The sequence below is a fragment of the Carcharodon carcharias genome, chromosome 10 (genome assembly GCF_017639515.1).
Source record: "Carcharodon carcharias isolate sCarCar2 chromosome 10, sCarCar2.pri, whole genome shotgun sequence".
Taxonomy (NCBI): domain Eukaryota; kingdom Metazoa; phylum Chordata; class Chondrichthyes; order Lamniformes; family Lamnidae; genus Carcharodon; species Carcharodon carcharias.
In genome coordinates this window covers 152073384-152092953 of record NC_054476.1, presented here as the reverse complement: position 1 = coordinate 152092953, position 19570 = coordinate 152073384, and the positions used below count along the sequence as shown (strand labels likewise).

Genomic DNA, 19570 nt, shown 5'->3' with positions numbered 1-19570 from the left:
CTCGGCATGCGGGACTTCTGCCCCTCGGGTCCTTGATCCCGCTGCTGGGCTGTCAAGTGCCCGAGTGGCATGTGATGTGGGCCTGCCCGGATCAAGGCCACGTGAGGCCCCCTGCCAGCTCTCCCAGCAACGATCGAGATCCCCCTCACCTCCCCAAGATTCCGGCCAAGGTTTTGGTAGAATTGAGATGGGGAGAGTGTTTCCACATGTGGGGAAGAGCAAAACTCTTGGCCATCAATATAAGATAGTCACCAAGGGACCCAGAGAAAAATTCTTTTCCGAAAGACTGGTGAGAATGTGGAATTCTCAACCACTGGGAGAAGTTGAAGCAAATAGCGTCAATGCATTTAAGGAGAAGCTAGGTAGGCAGATAAGGAGAAGGGAATAGAGGGTTACGGTGATAGAGTTGAATAACGAAGGATGAGAGAAGGCTGGAGTGGAATATAAGTGGCAGTGTGGGCTGAATGGCCTCTTTCTGTGCTTTTATTTCTATGCAATTCCATGTAATACAACCTGGCTGCCAGACCTGGATTGATTTGCTTTTGTCTCCTCAAGTCGCCTGTGTGACTGTAGCCTTCCAGCTGATCCTGGGCACATTCTGGCTCCCAAGAGAATAATTCCCAGGCCCGGTGTGACCACCAGCAGGCCTCCAGATCACAGTGGCCCCTGACCACCCAGAGAACATTCCCTGCACCCCCGGCGCAGCCCGCACTCGCTTCAAGTCACCAAACACTTCGACTGTGCCCCACAGTGGATAAGGGAGAGGTCGCTGTCTAGGATGCGCGTAAGAATTTTAAGAAGGAAAGTCTTTTAGGCCCAGTTAGCCTTCCTGATAGATCAGTCCTCCAGCCACCCACCCACTTCCAGCTCCTTCAGTGCCCCCCTCTTTCACTCCTCATCCCAATTTCTGATCATTCCAGATGATAGTGGACTGCTCAGTTAAGTTAAAGTGTCAATCTAAGCTGAGAGGCCAGAACAACTTCTCTCCCGGTTATGGTATCATCAGCGACATTGATTCAGCTGAGTCCTGTAGTTAACTGAGAGGGCGTAAGTTATCAGTAAATAACCCAGCACAATAATGATTTATCCTTTCTCTTAACTGGATCCAAACAAATGAACTAAGAAACAGGAAATACACAAACTGTGCCAAACAAAATATCAAATGCAGTGAGCAGCGAGTCTATGGCAGTAATTTAATCTCCTTTTCCCAGGAGGGATCACAGAGAGGATGGCGTCTGTCTGGCAGAGGGATTACTGCCAGTAATTCGCTGACACACATCAGCATTGTTTATATTATATACGGAGTTTTTAAATAGCCCTTGACAGCAACTACTTCTTTTCATGTCAGGATTCAGTGCAGAGTGAGGTAGGAGCGAGCCTTACAAAGTGTTGCACTGTGGGCTAGAGCCTTGCAGGGAATTATATTGTGGTGTGGGCCCTGTCAGGACACCAGGCTGCTGTGTGGGCCCTGTGAGAACAGCAGGCTGCTGTGTGGGCCCTGCCAGTACATCAGGCTGCAGTGTGGGCCCTCTGAGAGCACAAGGCTGCTGTGTGGGCCCTGTGAGAGCACCAGGCTGCAGTGTGGGCCCTGTGAGAGCACCAGGCTGCTGTGTGGGCCCTGTCAGGACACCAAGCTGCAGTGTGGGCTCTGTGAGAGTACCAGGCTGCAGTGTGGGCTCTGTGAGAGCACCAGGCTGCAGTGTGGGCCCTGTGAGAGCACCAGGCTGCTGTGTGGGCCCTGTGAGAGCACCAGGCTGCTGTGTGGGCCCTGTGAGAACACCAGGCTGCAGTGTGGGCCCTGTCAGGACACCAGGCTGCAGTGTGGGCCCTGTCAGGACACCAGGCTGCAGTGTGGGCCCTGTGAGAGCACCAGGCTGCTGTGTGGGCCCTGTGAGAACACCAGGCTGCAGTGTGGGCCCTGTCAGGGCACCAGGCTGCTGTGTGGGCCCTGTGAGAGTACCAGGCTGCAGTGTGGGCCCTGTGAGAGCAGCAGGCTGCAGTGTGGGCCCTGTCAGGGCACCAGGCTGCTGTGTGGGCCCTGTGAGAACAGCAGGCTGCAGTGTGGGCCCTGTGAGAACAGCAGGCTGCAGTGTGGGCCCTGTCAGGACAGCAGGCTGCAGTGTGGGCCCTGTCAGGACACCAGGCTGCAGTGTGGGCCCTGTGAGAGCAGCAGGCTGCTGTGTGGGCCCTGTCAGGACACCAGGCTGCTGTGTGGGCTCTGTGAGAGCACCAGGCTGCAGTGTGGGCCCTGTGAGAGCACCAGGCTGCAGTGTGGGCCCTGTGAGAGCACCAGGCTGCAGTGTGGGCCCTGCCAGTACACCAGGCTGCAGTGTGGGCCCTGTGAGAGCACCAGGCTGCAGTGTGGGCCCTGCCAGTACACCAGGCTGCAGTGTGGGCTCTGTGAGAGTACCAGGTTGCAGTGTGGGCCCTGTGAGAGTACCAGGCTGCAGTGTGGGCCCTGCCAGTACACCAGGCTGCAGTGTGGGCCCTGTGAGAGTACCAGGCTGCAGTGTGGGCCCTGCCAGTACACCAGGCTGCAGTGTGGGCCCTGCCAGTACACCAGGCTGCAGTGTGGGCCCTGCCAGTACACCAGGCTGCAGTGTGGGCCCTGTCAGGACACCAGGCTGCTGTGTGGGCCCTGTCAGTACACCAGGCTGCAGTGTGGGCCCTGTGAGAGCACCAGGCTGCAGTGTGGGCCCTGTCAGGACATCAGGCTGCAGTGTGGGCCCTGTCAGGGCACCAGGCTGCAGTGTGGGCCCTGTCAGGACATCAGGCTGCTGTGTGGGCCCTGTCAGGACACCAGGCTGCTGTGTGGGCCCTGTGAGAGCAGCAGGCTGCAGTGTGGGCCCTGTGAGAGCAGCAGGTTGCAGTGTGGGCCCTGTCAGGACACCAGGCTGCAGTGTGGGCCCTGTCAGGACACCAGGCTGCAGTGTGGGCCCTGTCAGGACACCAGGCTGCAGTGTGGGCCCTGTCAGGACACCAGGCTGCAGTGTGGGCCCTGTGAGAGCACCAGGCTGCAGTGTGGGCCCTGTCAGGACACCAGGCTGCAGTGTGGGCCCTGTCAGGGCACCAGGCTGCAGTGTGGGCCCTGTGAGAGCACCAGGCTGCAGTGTGGGCCCTGTCAGGACATCAGGCTGCAGTGTGGGCCCTGTGAGAGCAGCAGGCTGCAGTGTGGGCCCTGTCAGGGCACCAGGCTGCTGTGTGGGCCCTGTCAGGACACCAGGCTGCTGTGTGGGCCCTGTCAGGACACCAGGCTGCAGTGTGGGCCCTGTGAGAGCGCCAGGCTGCAGTGTGGGCCCTGTCAGGGCACCAGGCTGCAGTGTGGGCCCTGTGAGAGCAGCAGGCTGCTGTGTGGGCTCTGTGAGAGCACCAGGCTGCAGTGTGGGCCCTGTCAGGGCACCAGGCTGCAGTGTGGGCCCTGTCAGGACATCAGGCTGCAGTGTGGGCCCTGTGAGAACAGCAGGCTGCAGTGTGGGCCCTGTGAGAGTACCAGGCTGCAGTGTGGGCCCTGTGAGAACAGCAGGCTGCAGTGTGGGCCCTGTGAGAGTACCAGGCTGCAGTGTGGGCCCTGTCAGGACATCAGGCTGCAGTGTGGGCCCTGTCAGGGCACCAGGCTGCAGTGTGGGCCCTGTCAGTACACCAGGCTGCAGTGTGGGCCCTGTCAGGGCACCAGGCTGCAGTGTGGGCCCTGTGAGAGTACCAGGCTGCTGTGTGGGCCCTGTGAGAACACCAGGCTGCAGTGTGGGCCCTGTCAGGACAGCAGGCTGCAGTGTGGGCCCTGTCAGGGCACCAGGCTGCTGTGTGGGCCCTGTCAGTACACCAGGCTGCAGTGTGGGCCCTGTGAGAACAGCAGGCTGCAGTGTGGGCCCTGTGAGAACAGCAGGCTGCAGTGTGGGCCCTGTCAGGGCACCAGGCTGCAGTGTGGGCCCTGTGAGAACAGGCTGCAGTGTGGGCCCTGTGAGAACAGCAGGCTGCAGTGTGGGCCCTGTGAGAGCAGCAGGCTGCAGTGTGGGCCCTGTGAGAGTACCAGGCTGCAGTGTGGGCCCTGTCAGGATAGCAGGCTGCAGTGTGGGCCCTGTCAGGGCACCAGGCTGCAGTGTGGGCCCTGTCAGGGCACCAGGCTGCAGTGTGGGCCCTGTCAGGGCACCAGGCTGCAGTGTGGGCCCTGTCAGGGCACCAGGCTGCAGTGTGGGCCCTGTCAGGGCACCAGGCTGCTGTGTGGGCCCTGTCAGGGCACCAGGCTGCAGTGTGGGCCCTGTGAGAACAGCAGGCTGCAGTGTGGGCCCTGTCATTATTGTATTAAATGTATATCTTAACTAGTTTAACTACCTGGTATAATCACAGATAACAGTTGAGTGATATTTCTAAACTTGAAGCCTAATTAATTAAATTGAACACATAATAAAGATGGCGGAGCAGGTTATGTGTTGCAGCTGTAGCACATGGGCGCTGGTGGACACCAGTGTGATCCACGGCAACCACATCTGCAGTAAACGTCTGCAGCTCCAGGAACTTTGCATTCGAGCTGATGAGCTGGAGTCTGAGCTTCCGATACTATGTCACGTCAGGGAGAGGGAAGGTTACCTGGACATATTGTTCCAGGAGGCAGTCACACCCTTTATACCAGTTACTTCAGATTTGGTCTGTGGTCAGGGATAGGAGGAGGTGACTATGAGTGAGGCAGGTACGGGGATCCAAAAGGCAGCAACGACGAATATTTCATGTTCTTTCAACTTGTGTGGACGAGAGCAGGGACTGCAGGAAGGGTGAGCAAGCTGACCATGGCATTGTGATGCAGGAGGCCATTCAAGTCGGCTGGGTGGGAGAGTTAAAAGGCATGGTTAATTTTTTGGTTAAGGGGATAGATACTGTTCTCTGCAGCCAAGACTGAGAGTCCCGAAAGCTGTATTGCCTGCCCGGTGCTAGGGTCAAGAACATCTCAGGGCTAGAAAGGAACAAAGAATGAAGGGAAAGGGTCCAGTTGTTGTCCACGTGAGTATCAACAACATCGGCAGGGCTAAGAAAGAGGTTCTGCTGAGGGAGTATGAGCAGCTAGGGACTAAATTAAAAATTAGAGCCAGAAAGGTGGTAATCTCTGCGTTACAACCCGAACCACGAGCAAATTTGGCATAGGGTATATAAGCTTAGGGAGTTGAATGCGTGGCTCAAAGATTGATGTGGGAGAAATGGGTTTTAATTCATGGGGCACTAGCAGCTGTGCTGGGGAACGAGGGAGCTGCACCACTGGGATGGCCTTGACCTGAACTGCGCTAGGACTAAGTTACCTGCGAATCATATAACTAGGGCGGTAGAGAGGGTTTTAAACTAACTTACTGTGTGGGGGGAGGGCTCACGTGAAGGGAGAATTAGAAAGTTAAAGAGAAAGGACAAAGCAAAAGTGCAGGGTAGCAATGCGGGTAATGGTAACCAGAGTGTGACAGGAAGGGACAGAGTGTGCAAACATAATTGTGCTCCAACAAATAGGGTCAGAGCAGGGAAAATTGTAAAAAGGCAGAGTTAAAGGTTCATTCATAACAAGATGGATGAATTGATAGCGCAAATAGAAATAAATGAATATGTTAGGATAGCCATTACAGGGACATAGATACAAAGTGACCACAGCTGGGGCCTGAATATTCAAGGGTATTTGACATTTCAGAAGACAGGAAGAAAGAGAAAGGAGGTGAGGTGTCTGTTAATAAAGGATGCAATCAGTACAGTACTGACAAATTATCTTGGTTCAAAGGATCAAAATGTAGAATCAGTTTGGGTAGAGATAAGAAATAGCAAAGGAAAGAAGTCATTTGTGGAAGTGGTTTATAGACCCACTAACAGTAACTACAGTGTAGGACAGAGTATAAGTCAAGAAATAATGGGGGCTTTTAAGAAAGGTACTGCAATAATCATGGGAGATTTTAATCTTCATATTGATTGGATGAATCAAATTGGCAAAAGTAGTCTAGAGGATGAGTTCATAGAGTATATTTTGTACAGTTTCTTAGAGCAATACATTTTGGAACCAATCAGGTAACAGGTTATTTTAGACCTGGTAAAGTAAATCAGGCAGAATTAATTAATTACCTCATAGTAAAGGAACCTCTAGGTAAGAGTGATCATAACATAATAGAATTTCACATTCAATTTGAAGTTGACAAATTTGGGTCTGAAACCTAGTGTCTTAAACTTAAATAAAGTCCAGTACAAGCATGTGAAGGCAGAGTTGTCTAAAGTGGACAGGGGAAATAGGTTAAAAGATAAGACAGTAGAGAAGCAGTGGCACATTTCAGGAGATATTTCATAACTCTCAACAAAGGCATATTCCATTGAGAAGGAAATATACTACGAGAAGGATGTACCATCTGTGGTTAACTAAGAAAGTTAAGGATGGCATCAAATTGAAAGAAAAGATGTTCAATGCTGCACAGATTAATGGTAACCCAGAAGCTTGGGAAAATTTTAGAAACCAGCAAAGGAGGACTAAAGAAAAGAGGGAGAAATTGGAGCATGAGAGAAAACTAACCAGAAATAGAATAACAGGCAGTAAAAGCTTTACGAGCATATCAGAAGGAAGAGAATAGCTAAAGTAAGCATTGGTCCCTTAGAGGGTGAGAATGGGAAATTAATAATGAGAAACCAGGAAATGGCAGAGACTTTGAACATGTATTTTATGCCTGTCTTCTCAGTAGAAGACACAAATAGCATGCCAAGAATAGTAGGAAATCAATAGACAAAAAGAAGGGAAGAACTTAAAACAAACACAATCACTAGAGAAAAAGTAGTAAGAATACTAATGGAGCTGAAGACAGGCCAGTCTCCTGGACCTGATGTCCTACTACATCCTGGGGTCTTAAAGGAAGTGGCTGCTGGGTGCATGGTTGCAATCTTCCAAAATTCCCTGGCTTCTGGAAAGATCCCAGTGGATTGGAAAACTGGAAATGTAATACCCCAATTCAAGAAACGAGAGAGGTGGAAAGCAGGAAATTGTCGGCCAGTTAGATTAGCATCTGCCATTGGAAAAATTCTGGAATCATTATTTAAGAGGCAGTAACAGGACATTTAGAAAGTCATACTACAATCAGGTAGAGTCAACATGATTTTGTGAAAGGGAAATCGTGTTTGACAAATTTATTAGAGTTCTTTGAGGAAGGAACAAGCAGGGCGGATAAAGGGATAAAGGGGGAGCCAGTAGATGTAGAGCACTTGGATTGCTGAAAGGCAGTCAATAAGATGCCACATAAAAGGTTACCATGTGAGGTCAGAGTGCACGTTGTTGGGGGTGATATGTTATCATAGATAGAGGTTTGGCTAATGAACAGCAAACAGCAAGTCAGAATAAATGGGTAATTTTCAGGTTGCCAAACTGTAACCAGTGGAGTACCACAGGGATCAATGCTGGGGCCTCAACTATCTTCGATCTATATTAATGACTTGGATGACAGGACAGACTATATTGTAGCCAAATTTGCTGATGATACAAAGATAGGTAGAAGGCAAGTTGTAAGGAGTATACAAAGAGTCTGCAAAGAGAAATAGAGGTTAAGTGAGTGGGCAAAAAATTGGCAGATGGAGAATTATGTGGGAAAATGCGAGGTTGTCCACTTTGAGAGGAAGAATAGGATATAAGAGGCAGGATATTAACTTAAACGGAGAGATATTGCAGAATGCTGCTGTACAGAGGATTCTGGATGTCCTTATACATGAATCACAAAGTTAACATACAGATACAGCAAGTAATTAGAAAGGCAAATGGAATGTTGGCCTTTATTGCAAGGGATGGATTATGAAAGTAGGAAAGTCTTGCCTCAACTGTACAGGGCATTGGATTACGAAGAGCAGTTTTGATCTCCTTATTTAAGGAGGGATATACTTGCATTAGAAGCAGCTCACAGAACGTTCACTAGGCTGATTCTTGGGATCAGGTTGTCTTATGAGGAAAGGTTGAGCAGGTTGGGCCTATACTCATTGGAGTTTAGAAGAGTGAGAGGCAATCTTATTGAAAGATATAAAATTCAGAGAGGGTTTGTCATCATAGATGCTGGGAGGATGTTTCCTCTCGGGGGTGAGGGGTGGTGGTGGTGGGAATCTAGGACGAAGGGGCACAATTTCAATTTAAGATGGAGATGAGAAGGAATTTCTTCACTCGGGGTCATTTAGAATTCATTACCCCAGAGAGCAGTGGAGACAAGGTCAGTGAATATATTCGAGGCTGAGACAGATTTTTGATTGACCAGGGAGTCGAGGATTATGGGAGCAAGTAGGGGAAGTGGAGTTAAGGCCACAATCAAATCGGCCATGACCTTATCAAATAGTAGAGCAGGCTCAGTGGACCATATGGCCTGCTCCTGCTTGTATGAACTTTTCAGGATAAGGGCTGGAATGTAGGCCCCAATGATGACAATGGAGAGGGATACTCAATGGCAGAAGTTGTCTAATTTCATCCCTTTTTTCTCTGACTCAGATGTTGGGGATATGTGTGTCGCTTAGGGTTACGGACTCTGGCATTTTCCTGATGGTTTTATCATATGATCTCCCTCCTTGAACCGCTCTGCTCAGTCAAACACAGCCGTTTGTAGATGTATTTATTACCAACAGACAATAGTTTTCCAAGATATTAGAAAAAGTCACAATGTTTCTCAGTGCCTGTGATTTTTTTCTCCTGGCTTTTGCTTGTAGCAGTGCCTGGGAGGTTAATCTTTAATCCCTGGAGAGTCTAGAGGCTTCCTGGATGGGAGGCAACCCTAGAGCATTAAGGCGGGGGGAGGGGGGTGGTGGTGGTGGGGAAGGCGGGGTGGGGTGGGTGGTGGGGTGGAGGTTGGAGAAAGCAGAATGAAGGTATTAGAGGGTAAAAACAAAATGGATGGTCCAGATTCTCTCAGATGATAAAATCCCTTTTTCAACCACCTGCTAATTCCCTCAGGGGTAGAAAAATTGCTTGTAAGATACAGCGGGTTTCAATGAGTAATTTAGTGTTTGGATTTTGTCAAAGCAATGTGTAAGTTGTCTGATATTGTGGTGTCTCAATTACCAACAAACTCCCACACAGCTCGAGATATCCAAATATTTGGCGTATTTTTTTTTTAAAGTGTGGAAAGGAAAAATGGCTTGCAGCTTCTTGCTGAGACACCTAAAGTACCTATTACCTTTGCATCCTATTCTTGTGCTACTGCCTCGATTGTTTGACAGCTCGACATAATAACAGCGACTTTGCTTGTTTGGAGTCAATTGAGAGAGAGAAAAAGAAAATGTTCATTTAAAGAGCAGCCTTCATGACCTCAGGAGGTCCCCAAAGCGCTTTACAGCCGATTAAGTACTTATGAGGAGCGGACACTATTGAAATGTAGGGAATGTGGCAGCCAATCTGTGCACAGCAAGCTTCCACAAACAGCAATGTGATAATGACCAGATAACCTGTTTTCTTTTGTAATGTTGATTAAGGGATAAACGTTGGCCCGGGCACCAGGGCCTGTAGTTCTTAAATCTCTGACCCCTGTAGTTCTTCGGAATAGTGCCACAGGATCTTTGAGCGGACAGAGAGGGCCTCGGTTTTAACGTAAAAGCAAAATACTGCAGATGCTGGAAACCTGAAACAAAAACAGACAGTGCTGGAAAGGCTCAGCAGGTCTGACAGCATCTAAACCGTATGAATTGAAGAAGGCTCATATGGACTCGAAACATTTATTCTGTTTCTCTCTCCACAGATGCTGCTAGACCTGCTAAGTTTTTCCAGCATTTTCTGTTTCTGCCTCGGTTTTAACACTTCACCTGAAAGATGCACCTCTGACAGTACAACACTCCCTCACTACTTGCACTGGAGTGTCAGCCTTGGTTATTGTACTTGAGTCTTGGAGTGGGACCTGAACCCATAATCTTCTGACTCAAAGGTTGGGAGTGCTACCGAATGTGCTACAGCCACACTGAGTTTTAGAAAGGTACGAGACACTGACAGGCAGGAAAAGATTAGCTAGTCCATCAATAAAAGCTAAATGCTGCGGATGCTGGAGATCTGAAATAAAACCAGAAAGTACTGGAAAAACTCAGCAGATCTGGCAGCATCTGTGGAGAGAGAGAAACAAGAGTTAATGGGGTGAATCCTGCATGGATGGGCCAATTAAGGCCCACCCAGTGTGACACACACCCAGAAGCGCTTAACACTACCTGTGCGGGCAGGGGGAGGAGGGAGAGTCGGGCCCTGCACTCTCAGGGCTTGCAGAAGCCTCCCTGAGGCACAGAGCTGCCTCAGGGAGATTACTTTGATTTTAACAAGTTGAATAAAGGAATAAAAAAAATTTCAGACATGTCCCATCATGTGACAGTGTCACAAGAGCTGGGACGTGTCAATGAATTTTAATAAAAAATTTTTATTAAGCTTATAAACCCTTCGTGAAACCTTATCCCGCCTGTGGATGAGGCGCCATGAAAAATGCGAAGGCCGCCTGGGTTCATCGTCTGCCCGCCAACCTTAAGGTTGGACGGGCAGCCCTGACAAGTACCTCAATTAGTTTAATAATGGCCTTAATAGGCCTTTGACAGTTTGGCGGGTACACAGCCGATTCCGCTGAGGATCGGAATGATACACCCAACATCACCGCGCGTCATTTTACACGTCAGCCAACCAGAAGATTCAGGCCAATGTTTCGAGTCCGATATGGCTCTCATGACCGGACTATCACGGGCTCAACGTTTCTCCCTGACCCACCCCTGCAACCATGTGATCTTCTGGGAGAGGTGGAATAAAACTGAGATAAGCCAATAACAGAAAGAAAAACGGTGGAAAATTACTCTCCTGCCTACCTTGGGCGATCTAAACTGGTTCAGGAGGTCACATGAGGCCATCACACAATAGCCCAAGTAAGAGATTTAAGAAGCTGTAACGAAAGCCCGGGCAGTGAGGAAATGGGACAGGACAGGCCTGGCATTTGTTTGTTGTTAAGGATCTTAATTAGAAACATGAGAGACTTCAAATAGTTCCTTGCTCGCCTAATTAGCAACATGCACGGAGAACCGTTCGAACTCCCAAGGACACGGAACCATTAACACTCGCAACAGAGATGGATTAGACTCACAGAAGCCTTTCATAATGATTAAAGATGAGCTGAGGCTCCCTTTTGTGCAATGACCCCATGATTCTTAAGAAGCTCGCGTTGAAGTGGGGCTGTTATTTTTTTTTTGAGTCAAGCTGAACCAATTCAGCAAGTAATAAATAACAGGACTCGATCTGGGATGCTATTATCTAGCAATCAGCCAGGCCTGATTAGCAATAACATGGAAGACATGAGTCTTGATTAGAAATTGACAAAGAGATTACGGGAGCCAAAAAAATACATTTTGTTAAAAGCAAATAAGAGAGCTTGGAAATGTGTGGAAGAGAGAGGCTTAAAGAAGCAGCACATTAATATTGGATTCAATTCTAGGCGCCGCACTTTCGAGAGGGTGTCAGGACCATGGGGGAGGGGCAGAGGAAATTTAGTAGAAATGGTGTCGGGGGTGAGCTGTGTGGAGAATGCGGGCTCGCTCTCCTTGGAGCGGAGAAGGGTAAGGGGAGATTTGATAGAGGTGTTCAACATCATAAGGGTGTTGATTTTGTAAACAAAGAGAAACTGTCTCCAGTGGCAGAAAGGTCAATAACAAGAGGGCACAGATTGGCAAAAGAACCAGAGGTGACATTGAGGAAACAATTTCATACACAGTGACTTGTTGTGATATGCCTGAAAGGAAGCTGGCTGGAAGCAAATTCAGCAGTAACTTTCAAAAGAGAATTGGGTGCATACTTGAAGGAAAACCATTCACAAGACTATAGGGAAAGAGCAGGGGAGTGCAAAGAAGAATAATTGGAAAACACTCCCAACGAGCCAGTACAGGCACAAGGGGCCAAAATGCTTCTTTCCATGCCCGACTCCCCAAAGCCTGTCCACCGTCGACAAGGCACAAGTCAGGAGTGCGATGGAATACTCCCCACTTGCCTGGATGAGTGCAGCTCCCACAATACTCAAGAACCTCAACACCATCCAGGACAAAGTAGCCTGCTTGATTGGCACCCCACCCACAAACATTCAGCCCCTCCACCACTGACGCACACTGCCACAAGTGTGTACCGTCTACAAGATGCACTGCAGCAACTCACCAAGTCTCCTTAGGCAGCACCTTCCAAACCCATGACATCTGCCACCAAGAAGGACAAGGGCAGCAGACACATGGGAACACCAGCACCTGCAAGTTCCCCTCCAAGCCACACACCATCCTGACTTGGAAATATATCACCGCTCCTTCACTGTCGCTAGTCAAAATCCTCAAACTTTTTCCCTAACAGCACTGTGAGTGTACCTACATCACATGGACTGTAGCAGTTCAAGAGGGCAGCTCACCACCACCTTCTCAAGGGCAACTAGAGATGGGCAATAAATGCTGGCCTTGCCAGCGATGCCCACACACCAAGCCCCAGATGTGTCGCAGGGCGAGATTTTGGGGGCCACAAGATCTGAGACCAGAATAGCGACTGTGGAGCAGAGACTCTGTATCCTGGGACCCGCTGTGAGATCTCATGATGCACGTCCCCAATCTTTTGTTTTCTTGGCTCACAGCTTGCTGGTGGTCAGTGGTCAAGTTTCTCCCGGGTAACTTCAACAGGAATCCCGATTGGAGGAACAGTAAGCGGGGGAGGGAGGACATGCTGCGATTGGAGAGTTGGGGTGAGAGGGTGGGCCCAGGAAGTAGCCTCTGAGTGCATATAAAGGAATGAAGCTTACTATCCCACAGTTTTGTTTTATTTTGTCGCTGTTCTCCCCTACCCCACCCAAAAGCTGAAGGCCACAATCTTCACCCCCAGTCAACAACTCTGGGATCACACCAAGTTTGAGGTGTTAAAATGTGGCCAGTCCGGGAAGAAGTTCAGGAATTATTGCTCTATGCTGTATCATTCCATGATATCTCAGCCCTGTCTCACCACTTATTTCCACCAGAACCATTTGGCTTCACACACACACACACACACACTGCCCCCCACCCCCCCCCCCCACCCCCCCCCAAGCAAATCTTTTCCTGGGATGGCAGGGTGGGGCAGTGCTGATCAGAGATGTCATCTTTCAGACAAGACATTTAACCAAGGCCCCATCTGCTCACTCAGGCAGGCATAAAAATTTTTATGGCGCTATTTTGAAGACGAGCAGAGGGGAGTTCCCCTGGGTGTCCTGGCCAATATTTATCCCTCAACCAACACCATAAAGCAGATTTTCTGGCCATTTATCTCATTGCTGCTTGTGGGAGCTTCCTGTGCACAAATTGACTGTTGCGTTTCCTGTGTTACAACAGTGACCCCACTTCAAACGCACTTTATGGTCTTTCAAGTAAGTACCAAAAATCAGCTCCGAATGTTGGCTCTTGTTTGCTGGTGACAGAATAAGTTTGGTTTGCTTCATCACCTGGGATTTCACCGGTTATTTTCACCGTTTCTATATGAAAATTGGGTAGTTGGTTACTTCGGTTGGACAGATGGCTAGACTGTGATGCAGAATGACGCCGGCAGCATTGGTTGAATCCCTGTACCGGCTGTGGTAGCTCATGGAGGTGTTATCTCCTCGCCTAGTTCCACATTTGCAGGGTGATGCCCTTCAATCTACGAGTAGCCAAAAATGCCTATCTAAGGGAGAGAGAGATGCCCATGGGCCTTTAGGACTAGATGCTTGCCTATGAAAATTGAAATGTAAAGACATCATGCGACACATGAAAACAAGTGGTTCTGCTGAGAGTGCAGCGGGACAGGAGCTAGTTGTAGGCTGAGCTGAGGGTGCCCCCGATATACTCGGCATCACTTATCGTTGTGGCAGCAAAAGAGCTACGCAAAATATAGGGCCGGAATTTTACGTTGACCTAGCGGGCGCGCGCCTGACCCGAGCGTACATGAAACTGGGCAAAATGACGTCAGGCGTGAGTCCCGATGTCATCGTGCACGTGTGCAATATTGAGGTCGGCGGGCGTATGCAGGAGTCTGAGCCACGCCCACTGACAATTCAAGGGCCAATCAAGGCCTTTAAAAACCCTATTACCAACAATTTTGCATTGCCCGTGCGATTTCACACTCGTCACACGGGCAAGCAGGCAGCCTGTTTTAAACGAAGCCTCATCCAAGGCCTGGATGAGATGTCCGGGGTGAAATCTAATAATAAAAAAAGATATCTGGGGACTGATGTTTCTTTGAGTTCTGCTGTCAGGTGCTGAATGTGCTGAACAGACACAGTTTTGTGAATTTTTTTTCTTGTCATTTGATCTGTCCGGGTCTGCGGCTCCCTAAGGCAGCTCCGCTGCAGCTGTCTGTCTTCAGGGAGCTCGCTAGACCTCACCCTCACTTTTGTCGGCACCTGCCCTCTTAGTGCCCCCCCCTCAGGTGGGCCGCCTACTGGCCAGCCAGCGTGAAATTGTATTCGGGGGGGGGGGGGGGTGGTGATCGCAGGTGGAAGCGCATTTTGAATCCGCTTCAGGGGCCCCATGGACTTGGCGCACACGCCAAGTGTGAAATTCAGGCCCTGGAGTTTTGCAATGGTGGATCCAGAAATTTGCGAAAGGTTGACGAGCGCTGAAGAGCAAAGTTGTAATTCTGAGGGATGAATCTCTGAAGCAGTATTCCGTCTAATTTCTCTTTGTCGTGCACAGCTTGCTTGTTGCACTACGTGGTTACTTTTAGATTGCTGCGCAGCTGTGCATCCAGGCAGCTTTGATGGAGCACGACTGTGAACTAGTTCCTGCCCTCGTGAAATTTTATATATTGATTTTTGTTTTTTTGCATTCTCCAGCTTCTGGGAGTGGACAGTGAAGGGAGATGATTTATCCCAGAGAAGCAGCAGCTGTTGCTGAGACTATAAACTGAACTGGGACTAGCCATATAAATACTGTGGCTACAAGAGCAGGTCAGAGGCTAGGAATCCTGGGGCGAGTAACTCACCTCCTGACTCCCCAAAGCCTGTCCACCATCTACAAGGCACAAGTCAGGAGTGTGATGGAATACTCCCCACTTGCCTGGATGAGTGCAGCTCCAACAACACTCAAGAAGCTCAACACCATCCAGGACAAAGCAGCCTGCTTGCTTGGCACCTCATCCACAAACATTCATTCCCTCCAGCGCAGAGACACAGTGGCAGCAGTGTGTACCATCTACAAGATGCACTGCAGGAACTCGCCAACGATCCTTAGACAGCACCTTCCAAATGCACAATTGCTACCATCTAGAAGAACAAGGGCAGCAGATACATGGGAACACCACCACCTCCAAGCCACTCACCGTCCTGACTTGGAAATATATCTCTGTTCCTTCACTGTCGCTGGGTCAAAATCCTGGAGCTCCCTCCCTAACAGCACTGTGGGTGTACCTACACCACGTGGACTGCAGCAGTTCAAGAAGGCAGCTCACCACCACCTCCTCAAGGACAATTAGGGATGGGCAATAAATGCTGGCCTAGCCAGGGATGCCCACATCCCATGAATGAAGGAAAAAAACAATATTTATGCAATGAACTTTTGAGCTCACAGTTAAACAAAGGGCTCACAAATTCAAAATAGAGATTGAAGCTCTTAATCCCTTAACATGTTCATCTGGTGTACAGACTGGGAGCCTCCTGTTCCTCTTCTCTGTTTTTTTTTTAAATTAGTTCTCTTTTAATCTTTAGGGTAATGAGAGGAGAGATCAGCTAAAGTTTTAAACTTTTCTAAATGATTGTTTTTTATTAGCATTAAAATACCCCAGCTTTTCTTGAGCTTCTTGTAACCCTCATGTCAGAAATGCAGCTCAAAACTCAATTCTTCTTTGGGAGACTGGGAGGTTAAAACTCCAACAACATCCTGTAAGTTGTTCTTGAGCTGCCTCAACGTTCACTTTGGAATGGCTGCTCGTCCCCTGCAGTCACTGATGGAAAAACAAGCTTTCCGGCATCATTCCGTTCTCTGTCTCCCACGCTTGTACAGGCCGATGTTACAGAAACAACACCTGCTGTTTAAGATGGTTTCCTGCAGCCTCTCATGGCCTGCTTAACCATGGCCTTCCAGGCAACTTTAATGCCAATTTTTCAGATGTGGCTAATTTTCCCATCATGCTTCCTTGAGCAGTTAGTTTGAAAGTTCCTTTGCTGAATTAATACTTTTAACCAACTCAGCTCCTCTCGCATGTAATTAATCCAGGGTCTAGCCAATCCTTTAATTTCCTTAAAAATTGTATTGTAAAGTCCGAAATCCTTCACCTCGGCCTCTGCAAATGCCCACGAGGACTGTTCACAAAGGCAAGAAAGGCTTCGTTGCATCTTGAGTTGAGTTGAACAAGAAATGCATCCGGTGGTGCAAGAGCTAGAGATTTCGGCTAGAGATTCCAGATTGATTGCTGAGCCACCAGAATAATGGCGGGGAGAGGCTTTTGCCTGTCCTAGTACCAAGCTCCCCCAACCCTGCTCCCTGTATCACAAATTGCTGACTTGGTGGGCATGCGAGCACCCCATTTACATTATTTCCTTCACAACTGCCTGGGTGCTTCTGGAATTTTGGGCCAGTACCCACAGGCCTCTCTGCCCAACAACAACTTACATTTATATAGCGCCTTTAACGTAACCTTACACCCCAAAATGCTTCATGGGAACATTATAAAACAGTGTATGACACCGAGTCACATAAGGAGATAGTTAGTCAGATGACCGAAAGATCGTAGGTTTTGAGGAGTGTCTTAAAGGAGGAAAGCAAGTGCAGATCTTTATTGCATAAACTGTTCTGCCTTTACGAACCAGGGTAATGCCCTTTGTGGGGCTGATACACCTGACTGATTTTGTGTTGGTAGTGGGGGTGGGGGTGGGGGGGGGTGGTGGCGTGTTGAGGAGGGAATTTTGGGACTTGGGATCAGCAGACTCTGTAGGAACCGGCCAGTTATTGACAAGTGTTGAAGCCATTGAGATGCCTTTTGGTCCCAGATCATTAGTTGGCTGTAACAAAATATTTAACGTTGCTTTGAGGGCGATGATCATTCAGAGGATCTGCTGCTAAGATGAGAGCATGTCTTTTCTGCTTGAGCTCTGAGCAGCTTTCTGGCAGAGTAAGCAAACACTATACGAGCAATCACGGAATTGGCAAAAAATGGCCTTTGCCATTGTAGTCACTGGAAACAAAAATCGGGTGCGCATCGAGCTTCCGATCCACTATGAGTGCCTTTTATTCTACAGGTGAAGACCAGTTTCACTATTGAGCCTATCAGAAAGTTTTTAAACAGTGATTCAATCTGGGCAATCAATGTAAAAAGGCTTAACCCTTATCAGCCCAGACGTTGGTCATTTCGTTTTTATGGCATTCAGTCACCTCCTCCCCCACCCCTCATTTCCTGTCCTGAGACAGTTAACACCATTTTACTGCCATTGATCTTCGTGCATCTGCATTTTGGTGTCTTAAACTGTCAGCAACTCCCGCTCAACTTTTGCTGACCCTTGAATCTAATCCGCGCCCAGCAACTACGACCCACAGGCTTGCTTGGGTCCAGGAAAGGAACGAATTCCTTAAAATAAAAACGTGAGGCAACTCAGCCTGTGCTGTCTAATTTCAAACCTGTATTGCTGAGGAATTTGGGGTGGGGAGGGAGAAGCCGAGGTATCCCACAGAAATCCCTGGCGGGGTAACCAGGAAGCAGGTGAGGAAATCATAAATTTACAGTTGGTTTTGATGTGTTACCTGTTGGGGAGGAACACCTTAAGCTTGGCACTGAAAGCACTGATGGCTAGTCGATGGGTTTGGCTAGTCTCTCCCAGGTTTATGGGTGAATATGATTTAAATGCATTAGACACAGCTCGAAGAAACCACGTCAGGATTGTCTCCCCTCTCAACTCTAGGCCAGCCTCAGGATCTCTCCTATAAGAAATAGGAACAAGAGAAGGCTATACAGCTCCTCAAGGCTGTTCCGCTGTTCCCATGATTCCCTGAGAGACCAAAAATTCATCGATCCCAGTCTTCAATATACTCAGTGATTGAGAATCCACAGCCCCCTGGGGTGGGAGTTCCAAAGATTCACGACCTTCTAAATGATGGGTGCTGCAGTGGGCTCACTGGAGTAATGGTCCACTGGATTAGTGACATTGCGTGGTGTGACAATAGAGCAGAAGGCCTCATGCTTGATTCCCTCATCTGTTCCGTATCGGCTGTACAATGTTGGGTCAGGGCAGCAGTCAGGGTGTTACAATTGGCCTTAATGTTTCTGGGCTACGGAAGGTAGACCGGGTAGGGGGGCGAAGCAGGATTCCTGTTGTTGGTCACTAGCAGGTGGCTGTGTATTTGCAGGCATTAGTCAAGCATAGAATTGAACTGGGCTATCTTGCCCTGCGTAGTTGAGCTGACGAACGGTGCTGATTGTCCGGGTTCACATACGTGAAGAATTGATTGCTTGATTGAATGGTGCCAGGTGTCAATGGAAATGTACCCTGACAAAAATTCAGGAAAGGTGTCTGAGAAGTGGGGTTTGTGGAGATAGAAGGGATACTGATGGTCAGGAGTTAAATCTATCTTGGATTTTCTCCATACGCTTGACCAGAATTGCCCAAAGTATTTCCCTTGGCACATTTTTGACAGTGGTGTTGCTTCAATTGTCCCTGTCATTGTGCCAATGATTCCATTGCACCGCCCCCTCTCTTTAGCCCTGCGTGCTCTAGAAGCACAATATTTTTCTCGTTGACACTGCTTGCCCCACCTCTTCTCACTTGCTACGGGCTCAGAACTCACCTTCATTACACGGACAGGACACCCCAGCTCCTGGACAATCCCAATCCCACTTCTCAAATGTCGGCTTGAGTGGCCCTGCACTGGGAGGCTGGTTTCCTGGGCTATTGATCCAGTCCCAGGCTCAGTAAAAACTAGCGCTCTAAGGTAGCCATTATGATAGTGTTTTGGGGGTATGGGATGCACTGGGTGGTGGTGGGGAGAAGCTACTTGTAGTTGACCTCCCATCCTTTAGTCACCTTTTTTTAAATTCATTCTCTGGATTTGGGCATCACTGGCAAAACAAGCATTTGTTGCCCTTCCCTAATTGCCCTTGAACTGAGGGGCTTACTTGGCCATTTCAGGAGACAGTTAAGTCAACCACATTGCTGTGGTGTGGAGTCACATGGCTAGAACGAGTAAAGATGGCAGGTTTCCTTCCCTAAAGGGCATTAGTGAACCTGATGGGTTTTTACAACAATCTGGTGCTTTCACGGCCACCATTACTGATACAAACTTTTTATTCCAGATTTCTCCATTAACCGAATTTAAATTCCCTGGTGGGGTTTGAACTCAAATCTCTGGATCATAACCACAATGTTACCGTTCCCTTAGTGGACCTGCCACTCCATCTCTCTCTGGCTCCCTGTTCGCAGTATGTGGTAATGCTGGAGCTGATGTTGGGCGATGTTCCCTCTCCTTGTGCTCATTGGAGTGTGACCTTGAACCCGGGGCAGGTGAAAACGCTTCTGTAGTTCTCAAGTGTTACTCCTGTAGATTTTACCCTTTGTGGTGGATTTGGAACCTGGAGCCAAGCGCAGACACAACCACAGGCATGGATGAGGTCCCTCTGTACCTTCCCTGCTTGGAC

The 19570-nt window shown here is 48.9% G+C and overlaps 1 protein-coding gene across 13 annotated transcripts in view; it reads left to right on the top strand.

Annotated features, from left to right (window-relative positions):
* msi2b (musashi RNA-binding protein 2b) overlaps positions 1-19570 on the top strand; it is a 522720-nt gene that overhangs the window by 461364 nt on the left and 41786 nt on the right. The gene's annotated exons all lie outside the window — the stretch shown is intronic.